General features: G+C 50.0%; 1 long non-coding RNA gene across 1 annotated transcript in view; it reads right to left on the minus strand.

Annotated features, from left to right (window-relative positions):
* LOC139746995 (uncharacterized) overlaps positions 1–12,353 on the minus strand; it is a 79,917-nt gene that overhangs the window by 30,929 nt on the left and 36,635 nt on the right. Inside the window, exon 4 of the long non-coding RNA XR_011712289.1 lies at positions 5,304–5,412. This is a non-coding gene — a long non-coding RNA (uncharacterized lncRNA). The remainder of the gene's footprint in view (positions 1–5,303; positions 5,413–12,353) is intronic.

The raw sequence follows: 12,353 nt of genomic DNA on the forward strand, positions 1-12,353 counted from the left end.
AGTAGTTCTTGATAACCCAAGACATCACGGGCGAAGTCCAACGCCAGCAGGAGGGAATCAACCCTGATGTGCTACATAAAAACCAAGTCTAGAACAAAAAAAGAAATCTTGAATCTTATAACCACGGGAGGATAGTGACCCAGGGGACAGCTAGGAGAGCCGAACATAACGGAGGCAATATGCAGATGAGGCCGGGGGGAGGAAATTAAGATGCACGTCTCGCTGACGCTTCACCTTGGTGTCCCAAGCGAATGCACACGAAACATGAAGACAATGGGAATACAGTGAGACTGTTGTTCTACTGAATATCAACTTAAGATATACAGATATTACCTTTCCTCACAGCTGTGTGTTCACTGTATCATACAGTGTGTCTCTTGACCATCTGTAGTGTGATGGGTATCATCAGATTATTTCACAGAGAGCAACGCCTCCCCATTCGAGGTAAGTACGGAGTGATGATATGCGTCGGAGGTAGTTCATAGTAAACGATCGCCTTCGCGAACCACTCTGGTAGAACACAAGAGTCGCTGTGTGTTCCAAGTGATGACCCCTGACCTCACACGACCGTCAGCCTCAGACACTTCCTCACCTCTCCACGACCGAGAGTTCTTCTGTTTCTTGCCTGAACACCAGAACCATCGCCATCACTCCGCGATCTTGCCAGATAATACAACAAAAATAATTACGAACCCAACACGTCATACACTTCTGATGACGGTACCAATCATCTGAACGACACTGTATGGCTTGAGGCTAGCTCGAGTCACTCATCCGGCGTCCACTCTCGTAATCCCGTTACTTTATCACGAACAAAAAGTTATTTCTTCAAAGGTAATCAACATCAAAAAAAAAGTCTTCCTCGTAAAAAAAAAACCAAATGACAAAACTTTTACGAAATAACCATCGAGTTTATAAAACTGTCATCCACTTTTAATCAGAAGTTACACAAAGACCCCAGAGCAATCGATAAGAATCAGCAGGAAGAATAGGAAATAATGATGATAACATATCTGCTGGGTCTCTCTCTCTCTCTCTCTCTCTCTCTCTCTCTCTCTCTCTCTCTCTCTCTCTCTCTCTCTCTCTGTGCGCGCGCGTGTGTAGATGATACGAGGGGAGAGGGAAGGGATCTTTTAGCTTAAAACCGACCCCTCTCCTCCTCTCCATCTGTACGTACGGCCGTGTGAGAACAATACTCTGGGACCGCTGGCTGGGGCACCTGCTGTACGTGCGTCATGAGCAGCAAATGCTCAGGGAAGACGGTAGAGAGAGAGAGAGAGAGAGAGAGAGAGAGAGAGAGAGAGAGAGAGAGAGAGAGAGAGAGAGAGAGAGAGAGAAATAATGGCAAATCAACAGAGAGGGAGTAGACAACAGAGGAGCCAAGAATCGATGAATATAATGGACGAGTGACAACCGCCATTATCAGTAGGGCCAGACCAGTGAAGACGACCATATACGGAATTCAGGAAGACGAGAACTGAGGGAGGGAGAGGGTCCTCCATGATCCTGGGTGTTACCAACATGGGCCAGATTGATGACGCTGGGGGGGTGGTGCTTGGATGGCCAGGGTCGGCCTCAAGGCTGGCTGGCCGGACGACCGGCAGCCAGGGGAGGCCGAGGAGGTCCCCCTCCACACACACCCCTCCCATCATCTCCTTAAACAGACCACATGATCCGTGCTGACGACTCCCTTACCAACCTCCTGCACCGCACCCGTAGCTTGGTGCCTGAGTGTGTACCGTCCAGAGCTGTTTCTGAAGTACCCCGTGTACCACATCCATCCACACACACACACACACACCACTGTACCTCCCTACCACAGTCCTCCACCGCACTCCTCCACGTGACACAGGTCTCTTCCGTACCTCAGTCATCAGCGGAGGTGTTGACCGGTCATCCCCCACCCAACGAGTCACTACCCACCGCACCATTCAGTCACCCACACCCTTTCATTAACTTCTGCATCCTCCTCCCCCTTCAAACCACACACTCTTCCTTCCGCCGCTTCTTTCGATATCATAAAATGAAGGATATTGGAAGCGAAAGATTTTTACGTAATGGAGGAAAAAAACAAGCAAACTATCCTTTATATGACTGCCCCAAGTTACTCAAGAGGGAGGTGGGAGGCGTGGCCCAAACAAACCCACAACGCCTGCGCTCTCTCTCTCTCTCTCTCTCTCTCTCTCTCTCTCTCTCTCTCTCTCTCTCTCTCTCTCTCTCTCTCTCTCACACACACACACACACACGTGACGACATGCCACCACACATACAGTTCCACAGAGATCGGGATATAACAACAACACTAAGGAGTGAGTATTTACTGAGAAACCTTATTTGTCTCGGCACAGTAAGCCAGGCGGTGGTACATGCTGGTTCACGGGAAAGCTTAGGGAGTGGTGAGGACACGATGTCCTACGAGCAGGTAATCTGCCGGAGGACACAGCTATACTATCCTACAACCACACACGGACACGAGAGTAATGAGAAGGCTGTCTGCTGGAGGACACGATCATCATGTTCCTAATCTCTACAGATGGAGGCGGGATGATAAAGCAGAAACGACGTGTAAATCAATACAGCAGTGCCTGTGTTTGATACACACACACACACACACACACACACACACACACACACACACACAAAAGATTGAGGAGCACAGGCGGCCCGTGTGCCCATGCTCGGCCCTCGTTGTAATCAAGACAAAAATACTACGATTTATTTCCTGGCCGCTCTCTCCCTCCCCCGGCCTGGTCGGGTCGAGAGGAGGAGGAGAAGGGTGTACCCCACCCGGGCCCCGGGCCATGTCTACGGACCCCTGGAATCAAGCTTCCTGCAGAATTTATGTCGCCCTGGGGTCTTCAATAGCCGCTTATGATAATGCAGTGCGCCAGAGACGCTGAAATTAATGGTAAGCCGGAGTTAAGATTTACAAAACGCGCGTATAATAACGTAGCGTTGTGTGACGTAATGATATTAATGGCCTCTTTTTTTGTGTGCATTTGCAGGTTTCTCTCGTGCGTTGGGGAGTATGTCTGACGGCCGAGAAGGCTGGGGAGGAGAGGACATTATGCGGAGAAGGATGGGGAGAGGAGGACATAATGGGGAGAAGGATGGAGAGAGAGAGAGGTGGGGGGGTTAAGAAGGCATTATAGACCCAGAGGTGCGAAAAGCACAAATCAGAAACACCCGTGGGATGCACAGTGGGGAGGCACAGTGTACCAGAGCAGCCAGGGTGCGGGGGACAAGGTGGATCTACTGGTTGGTACATGGCCGTGGGGAGACGTTACACGGGGACAGCTTGGGTGGGAACGGGCAGGGCCAAGCAGGGACCTTCCCCAGTACTGCTCCCTCCATCATGGAGGCCGTGGGACACCCAGAACAGCCACCGGGATGACCCATTACCTGGGGTCACGACCCGTGTCAACCCTCGTTCTCCCCGCTTCCCCTCCTTCACGTAACGACGGATGGCTGGCTAGGGTGGCTGGGGTAGCCTCCCCAGGAGGTTTAGTCACCTGGGGTCAGGTTGGGATCACCCTGGGGGCAAGCTGGGGAAGGGGGGTCGTCACCTGGGGATCAGGCAGGAGTCCTCTACAATCAAATTACCAAAGACCCAAGCTCAACAACGAGTAAATATCAACAACCACTATCAATAAAAAGGTCGTCTGCTTCTACCGAGTTTGGTGCGCCGCTGGAAACGACTCTTAACACAAAAGGTACGACCGCTTCAGGATGGTCGCTGTGATTCATATCCCAGCAAAACAGAGGGTCGTGGTACGACTGTTTTCTACAGAGTGGTCGTACGAAACACCCTATCCAATCGATGGTCGTATTACGAATTTTCTCGTACGCTTCGACGACGACCTCGAGTGGCGCACTGACAGGTCGTTGTGGGGTCAACGACCCCCATCATAGTTGCAAGCTCAGGATTTGTGGACGCTGCGGGAAACAGTGGTCCACCGTGCCCCACATACCACGCCAACCATCGCCTGGGGAAAAAATGTTCTTCCCAATCCTACCATGACTGAAATATGTTTGTGCTTCTACTGTGTTTCCCACAACAACGCACATTCTCGCACGTCACAGACGCCTGCGTGTGCGCGTGTGTTACATGTCTCTGATAACAGAGGCGACGTAAATAACGTGCCTGAGCTCGAAAAACATGAGTACCCTGAGAAATGCTACTGATGTTTACATACTGATCAACCCTGATGAAATGTGATACAGCGCTACATCACCAAACCCGCTGACCAGAATAGGTAAATACATCACACACACACACACACACACACACACACACACACACACACCGTGAATGCGACAGACGGTAAGAAATTCGAAAATCCTTCTCCTCTCCTTTTGTGTGCATCGACGCAAGGTTGAGAGAGGAAGAAGAGGAGAGGCTCGGAGAGGTGAGCAGCGATGGCCAAAAATCCGCGTGAATAATGGATATGGCCGGGAGATATGAGGAAACCGCGAATCCACCAGAGAAATATGGACGGCAGGAAGGTCTCCCTGGCCTTTTGCTCCGTACGTACGCGGGAAGGGGTCGAGGACCTCTGACCTTACCAAACACACACACACACACACACACACACATCTTGCGAGCAATCGAAATTCCGCACATCCTCGCGTCGATGCCGGAGCCTACCATCCACAGACGAGCCCTACAGCCTACAACACAGTGTACCCATCGACCGCTTCATGTGCCCTCGTTCAACCCAATGATAGCACGTCGCCCCCCGTATACCATCACCACACTTACCGACAACACTGAACTGAATAAAAACTCCAAAGGACACAAAATCCAAGACATACAAACAATAATAATACGTTAAGAAAAAAGGTCTCTCGTCAAATTAATGGACAGTTACTGAATGAATTACGAAATTCGTACTTTACCACTTCCGCCATGTAGAGTACAAGAGAGTGAGAACACGGAGACAAATATGCACGAGTAGAGCCAGGGACGAACACGTTAAGAATATAACGAATACGACACGGAGATGACACTATAATACGAAAGGTCGTGGTATGTGCAAGAAGGAGAGAGAGAGAGAGAGAGAGAGAGAGAGAGAGAGAGAGAGAGAGAGAGAGAGAGAGAGAGAGAGAGAGAGAGAGAGAGCGTAGAGAGAGAATATTCATGAGCACAAGCAAATTATAATTCGCTCATCATACCAACACGCAGCAGCCTCGGCTGCATACGAACCCTCCTCGTCTTTGTACATGTGAAGGCCGGAGGACGGAGCAGGTGGTGAACCAGGAAGATGTCCCGTGCTGGAGCACACTAACACCATCTCACTCACCTTCCATCAACTACAGGGAGGCAACAGGTGGTGTCTGACTGCCCTCAAGTCCCTTCTTCTAACACCTTCCGATGAAGCTGATGGCAGTCGATTAAAGAACGGATCTTACCTACAAAAATACATGGTTAAAAAAATCCTTTGTGAAATGAAACACAATTTCAATATCACAAAAAAATTTTTTTTTAGGATTTCATCATTACAGGGTATGAACGGTATGCAACCCCCACCCAGCCGATTAACATATCATATCTCTGTATAAACCATAAAGATACGGTAAAGTGACTACAATGGAAAAAGAATGGTGACCCTACTACTACTACTACTACTACTACCAATACTACTACTACTTATATCACTACTACTATTAATAATAACTCTACTACTACTACCACCTCTACTACTACTACCACTACGACTACCACTACTACTTTACAGCCGTGTTGTTGCCTCTACTATATAAGTTGTACTCGTGACCAGGAAAAACAGATCCGTACCTGGAGCTGGGAAATAAAGCCCCGTCAACCCTTACTAAATCATTCACACTATAACTAAACTTCAGGAAACCTGCCTCCATTTTCCTCAGTATTCTTGTACGGAACAAGCGGCACAATGTAAACAAACCAGGTTATTAAAGTTGTTAAAAATAAATTGCTGACATAAACATGCAAATGTACACCAGGCCGGATCCATGGCCACGCATACTGCAACGCCACACACACACACACACAATGAATTATTATCCTATGTGCATGTTATTATTTACTTGTCTGTCTGTACTGCATGGGGTCGGAGCTATACGATCATCAGGCACCCCAGCTGTTGAACATTCTCCATCAGACACCATCATAAACGTGTAAGCAACTCATGAAATACTACGTATGAGGGAGGTGTGCGTGGGCCACGGCCGAATGGAGTCGGGGCGATCTCTCTCTCTCTCTCTCTCTCTCTCTCTCTCTCTCTCTCTCTCTCTCTCTCTCTCTCTCTCTCTCTCTCTCTCTCTCTCACACACACACACACACCAACACATCCACATCAGTACCCCATTTCGTCGACCACGACACCGGTCAGCCAGACAGCCCTCACACCTGGGTCGAAGCCTCAACGGAGAACACCATCTCTCTCTCCGGCAGGAGGGTGTCCTGCGGTATCCTCCAGTAGCCCTAGGCAAGAGTCTCTCCACCTCTCCTGAATCAGACCGTCCAATGGTAGCCTCGTGTGACGTGGCACCAGCCAGGAGCCCTACGTGCTACGCTGGCCAGGATCACAGACCGACACCACCCAACATCCCCCTCCACGCTCCCCTCAATGATGAAGTTTACACCTACTGAATATCGCATGAGGCGTGGAGGACTAATGAATGTAGCCATAACAAGGCCCTTCAGATGTCTTCTCTCCAGCCAGGTAACGTCATTACGTCTATTAGAAAAAAAAGAAAGAAGTCTCCCAGCCGCTAGGCGCGACTACATACCACCACGACAACCATGACCCAAACTCGGCCTCGAGCAAGCACCATCCACTAATCCACTTCCTGAAGTGGCATAAATAAACGAGGTCCTCCACAGGAGACTTCCTGTACCTGACACCAACTCAAGTGAGGAATCCTACACCATCCTGCATGCCCTTTACTTCCCCTCCGAGTTTACGTTGTAGTCTTCAGAGGGCCTTCTACCTACACAGATCGCTGCGGACCAAGCCCTTGATGGCCCGTACCATCAAGTCGTTCTACACACACACACACACACACACACACACACACATCTACGATGGAGACCCAGCATTCCGTTGTCGTAGTTAATGGAACTAAAAGAGAACTACTAAAAGCTGTAGTTGATGACAGTGCTTGATATACTGGGAATCGAAGCTAAAGGTAGTACTGGTAACGTACCAGCAGACGTAACCAGTGGTTGTACTGGTGAAGCACCAATGGTCATGGCTAGCGGCAGTACTGGTAAAGTACCAGTGGTCGTAATTAGCGGTAGCACCGTTGATTCAGTAGTCGTCGTAGCAGTAACGAGGTCAGGGTAGTCAAAGGTGAAAGTGGCGCAGTCACGGAGTTGCCAGAGGACCCAAAAGTGCGAGCAGGAACTGGAAAAACCGAAGGAGGGTGCCACTGTAGAAAACGGTATAGAGGTAGGAAGGTTTCACGGCAGACGACGGTACAAAGGATTCACAGACAGCAGACAGAGAGACAGCTCTGGCACAGAAGCAAAGGTGCTACTGTTGAGGTATACTGGCGAACGCGGGTTACAGCAGAACGCCTGACGACTCCAGAGGAGGGGACCCCACCTGGCCCTGGAAGGCGACCACATCAATCCAGCATATCGACCGTTATGTACCACAACTACCAGCAACCGACAGAAGGGGGGCCTAGTGCAGGGTGCTTCGCTGGAACCAGAGACCCACTGATAGGGTTCTAGGTGGAGCTTCCAGGCAGTGCACGGATACTTCCAGCATTGGAAGGACATATGCAGGAGGTCGAAGGATACTTCCAGGAGGTGGGAGGATACTTCCAGGAAGTCGGAAGATACTTCCAGGATATGGGAAGATACTTACATGAAGTCAAAAGATACTTCCAGGCAGTGGGAAGATACTTCCAGGAAGCGGGAGGATACTTCCAGGAAGTGGTAGGATACTCCCTAGGGTAGGTGGATAGTTCCAGGAAGTAGGAGGGTTCAGACAGGACGTAGAGGATTCTAACAAGGGTACTCTAGGAGGGGTGGAAGGTAACACCATAGCGACAGAATGGAGGGAGGCGGAGGGTACTAACGCAGAGCTGAGGGAACACTACAGTAACTCACTCCATCAATTACTACCCCCCTTGTACCTGGGATATACTTCACTTAATGATGAGGGAGCAGATCAATCGTTAATACAGCCATACGCCCGTACGACACTACCGTCATCCTCCTGTATCAACATACAGTGGCCAATGTACGTCACAGGCCTACCCTCCGCATTCTCAGTCTGATGTCTCCCCTTCATCCATCCTGTCACACAGACGCCGCCTTCACCATGTTTACTTAAGAGAAATAAAGACACAAGAGGCAAATGATCACATCTGGAGGCTGTTGGTCTGGGCGATGACTATTTGACGGCTTTACGGGAATCCCTAAAAAGATGTACTCAAACAACCATCGATTTTACAACCAGCCTCCTTGTTACAACCCTGTACTTCAGGATCTCAGGATCCATATTCATGACTGAGAAAGAGAGGTGGTGGGTGAGGAAGAACCAAAATGATGGACATACAGTAAGAGGGTAGAAAATTATTTGATGGGGATCGCAAGAGGACTGACAGAGGCGGGGAAGAGGCTGACAGAGGTGGTAAAAGACCTGACAAGGGTTTGACAGAGGCTGATGGGTTTGGGAAAGGGGCTGACAGGGGGTGGGAAAAGGGGGCTGACAGAGGGCAAGAAGGGAACTAAAAGAAGGTCAGAATGGCATGCTTGGTGAAGGCATGGGGGCGGAAGGAGCGAGGTAAGAACGAACAGAGGGGAGGAAGTAATTATCAGGGGAGAGGAGTGGGCTGACAGTGGCTAGAGAGGGGCTGACGGGGGAAACTGACAGCGACAGGGGTAGGGGCTGACGGGCTGACAAAGGAATGAAGGGGGGGGGGGGAAAGACTTGTCGGGGTAGGTCGCCGGACAAGTATGACAAAGGGCGATAAAAGAAGCTGATAACCAGAGTGGAAATGGAATGACGCGGGGGGAGGGAGGGATGAGGGGAGAGGGAGGATCGCAGCGTGGTGGGGTGGAGAGGGGGAGGTGGGAGCGAAGGCAGGGGACTAATAAAAAGCTGGAAGGGACTGACAGACGCTGACAGGGGGGTACCAGAGACTGGAGAGGAGGCGTGAGGTCAAAACGGACCAGAAACTCAATACGGACAGAAGCTGAGGATATTGACATGACCACAGCTCCTGGAAGACGAGAAAACTGACACAGAACGACTAGCTACACCACACTGCTACCCGAGCAGCAATCACTCTGAGGTCTCTACTACCAAGCTAAGTAAATATATCGTACCTCATCTAAACAGCGATAGGTATTATCTTATCTCGACCGGCACACACACACACACACTCGATATGAACGAGCGATAACCACAGCTCTTCTGTCACATCTCAAAGGACACTATTTCCGCCATACTCAGATCCCCATACACATGACCCCCCCCCCCCCGAGTGATATACCCCGACGAACAATACCCCCCTGAGGGAAATGTTACGACCCCTGTGAACACTACCCCCCCAGGTGACCTATATCACACCCCAGGTATTGGAAGCCCCAGAGAGCCAGCCATACTCCTGGTGAGTGGGCAGGTTTATACAAACACCCCCACACCCAGCCCCCAGACAGAATACAGCAGCAGGCACTCTACCATAGGGCACACCAACGTACCCGGGGATCACAAAAACTCGACCTTGAGGGACTTGGGGAATAGAACCGTAATGCATGCAGCTCACCTTTAAATGTGAGTGAGATTATTACTTGATTAAAGCCTCTGTGTGTGTGTGTGTGTGTGTGTGTGTGTGTGTGTGTGTGTGTGTGTGTGTGTGTGTGTGTGAGGAGCTACACATGTGGTGGGGAAGAGGGGTGTGGACAGTGTAGATACAAGGGTGTACAGCGAGGGTGTATAAGCTAGCTGGATGGGGGGAGAGGACGGGGAGGAATATCGAGCGAGGGGTTTAATAATACCCCCCTCCACACCCCACTCTCCCGCTGCACTATAAACGCGCTATAGTGAGCCCGCCTAATTAACTATACCCTCGGCTTTGCCTCTTCTCCAGCACTCCACCACACTACCACAATCCTCATCACCGCCTCCTCCAACACCACCAACCACACTCCACCACAGTACCACAAACCTCGCCACCACATCCACAGTGGGTGGGGAGGGTGTGGCCGTGTTTGACAGAGAGAGAGAGAGGGTGGGGGGGAGAAAGCTTGGGAGAGGAGGAAATGGAAGCAAAGGGAAGGATGGGGGAGAACTAATGGGCTGGGAGGGTGAGGGGAGAAAAGAAAGGAAGGTCTAACCATAATCACCCCTGCGCTCCTACCATTACTCCCCCCAATGACGCATCCATTGTCTCAGGAAAAAGCTTCCATAAGCTTAGGTTCCTCTGTCACAAGAACGAAAAAGAAAAAAAAAAAAATACATATCAGCTCAATTTCCGAGCTGCACGGCGGCACTGTAGTGGCAGAACCTGTGCTCCTGGCCGTGCACGTACTCCAGCGTAGGAAGATAAGGAGAGCATAAGAACAGGCGCTTCCTGGGCTAAAAGTGGCATCAGGTCTCATCCCTGCTAATACCAACACACACACACACACACACACACACACACACACACACGCTGCCATGGATAATGGGATACTGCATCCTGCCTAACTTCGCCTCCACCTGAGTCATTCCCACTTTAACCTACTTTTATTCACGAAATACAGACGCCACACGTCGTACATATCGCCTGATTCTATACGTGGATGACTCACTTCGTCAAAGTATCCCAATGATGAAAATATCAGCTCATCAAAATACTAAATGCCTCTTCAACACTTGAAACATACGTAATTAACAGTATCAAAAAAAGAAATTTCAGTCTTTTGAGTACACTCCACACACACACTTCCCCCCCCCCTCTCTCTCTCTCTCTCTCTCTCTCTCTCTCTCTCTCTCTCTCTCTCTCTGTCTCTCTCTCGCACACACACACATAATCCGACTTCCTTCCTTCCTCCTCACCCCATTGACAGTCCCCCTCACTAGTCAGCACACGAGAGAGAGAGAGAGAGAGAGAGAGAGAGAGAGAGAGAGAGAGAGAGAGAGAGAGAGAGAGAGAGAGAGAGAGAGAGAGATGGAGGGGAGGGAGAGGGTGTGAGGAACCCCCCTCCCTCCCCAGTAAAAAGCATGAATCTAATAATTTCCTGGACAGAGGCTTACCGTCCATTACATCTCCGGAGTTAAAATCTCCCATTTCCCCAGGCGCAGTAGATACGCTGTTTCCACCAGGTGGCACTGACAGAATACTGTGCCACTGTTAAATCAAGTGAGAGAGAGAGAGAGAGAGAGAGAGAGAGAGAGAGAGAGAGAGAGAGAGAGAGAGAGAGAGAGAGAGAGAGAGAGAGAGAGAGTATCCCTAGGAGACGCAGGTCTTGCTGCAGGCTCCCGCACCCCGCGGATGTACAGTCGACTACAGAACTATGGACTCAAGAGCTAAGGATTCCCTCAGCACCTACCTACCTACCTACCTACCTACCTACCTACCTACCGATTCAGTCCTCTATACTTCCTCTAACCTCTCATAAAGATTCGTATACAAACCTCGTCATGAGCAGTTCTCTGTCTGAATGCTTTCAGAGGTTGACTTCAAGTTGAATTCTGACGTACGACCAGCCTGGCCGAGCTAGCAAGCTACTCCCGCACCCACGTGATGGATGTTAAGCCCGAAGCCTCCGACCTAACACGTACACAAAACTGTGGAACGTTAACAACGGGGGAGAACCACCACCTGGCCACAACCTACAACAACCCAACACAAGATGACTCTGTAGCCTTCGTCTGGTTCATCATATGTTGGCTGAATCGGGTCTCACCAGACCAAACCCAACACAAGCTTCGAAAGGCCACGTATCCAGGCATTCACGTTCCACGTTAAGTACAACAATATGACCAAATACTTCAGTGATCTTCAACGTACCTTTTGAACGCCAGAAAATCTGTGATAAAATAGGTACCATCATTCACGACACTATATTTCCCTCAATCACTGGGGAACAACCTCAAACAACAACGCCAAATATAACAACCAACCATCTATAACATGTCTTCCCTTCATTTGTTCATTAATCTCCAATTCTGAGGGAGAACTGCACACAGGAGCCTTGGCCCCTTCACGGTATAGCCTGACTTCTTGAGCTGGACTGTGCGACCCTTGGGTGTTGGTCCTTTGACCTGACCCTTACCCGTCAGGTCAAAGGATCACGCATCACACGCAAGGATCGTGAGCAACGGGTCGTACCATCGTGAACAGAGAGGTTCAACCTTACATCTTCAGGA

The sequence above is a fragment of the Panulirus ornatus genome, chromosome 67 (genome assembly GCF_036320965.1).
Source record: "Panulirus ornatus isolate Po-2019 chromosome 67, ASM3632096v1, whole genome shotgun sequence".
Classification (NCBI taxonomy): domain Eukaryota; kingdom Metazoa; phylum Arthropoda; class Malacostraca; order Decapoda; family Palinuridae; genus Panulirus; species Panulirus ornatus.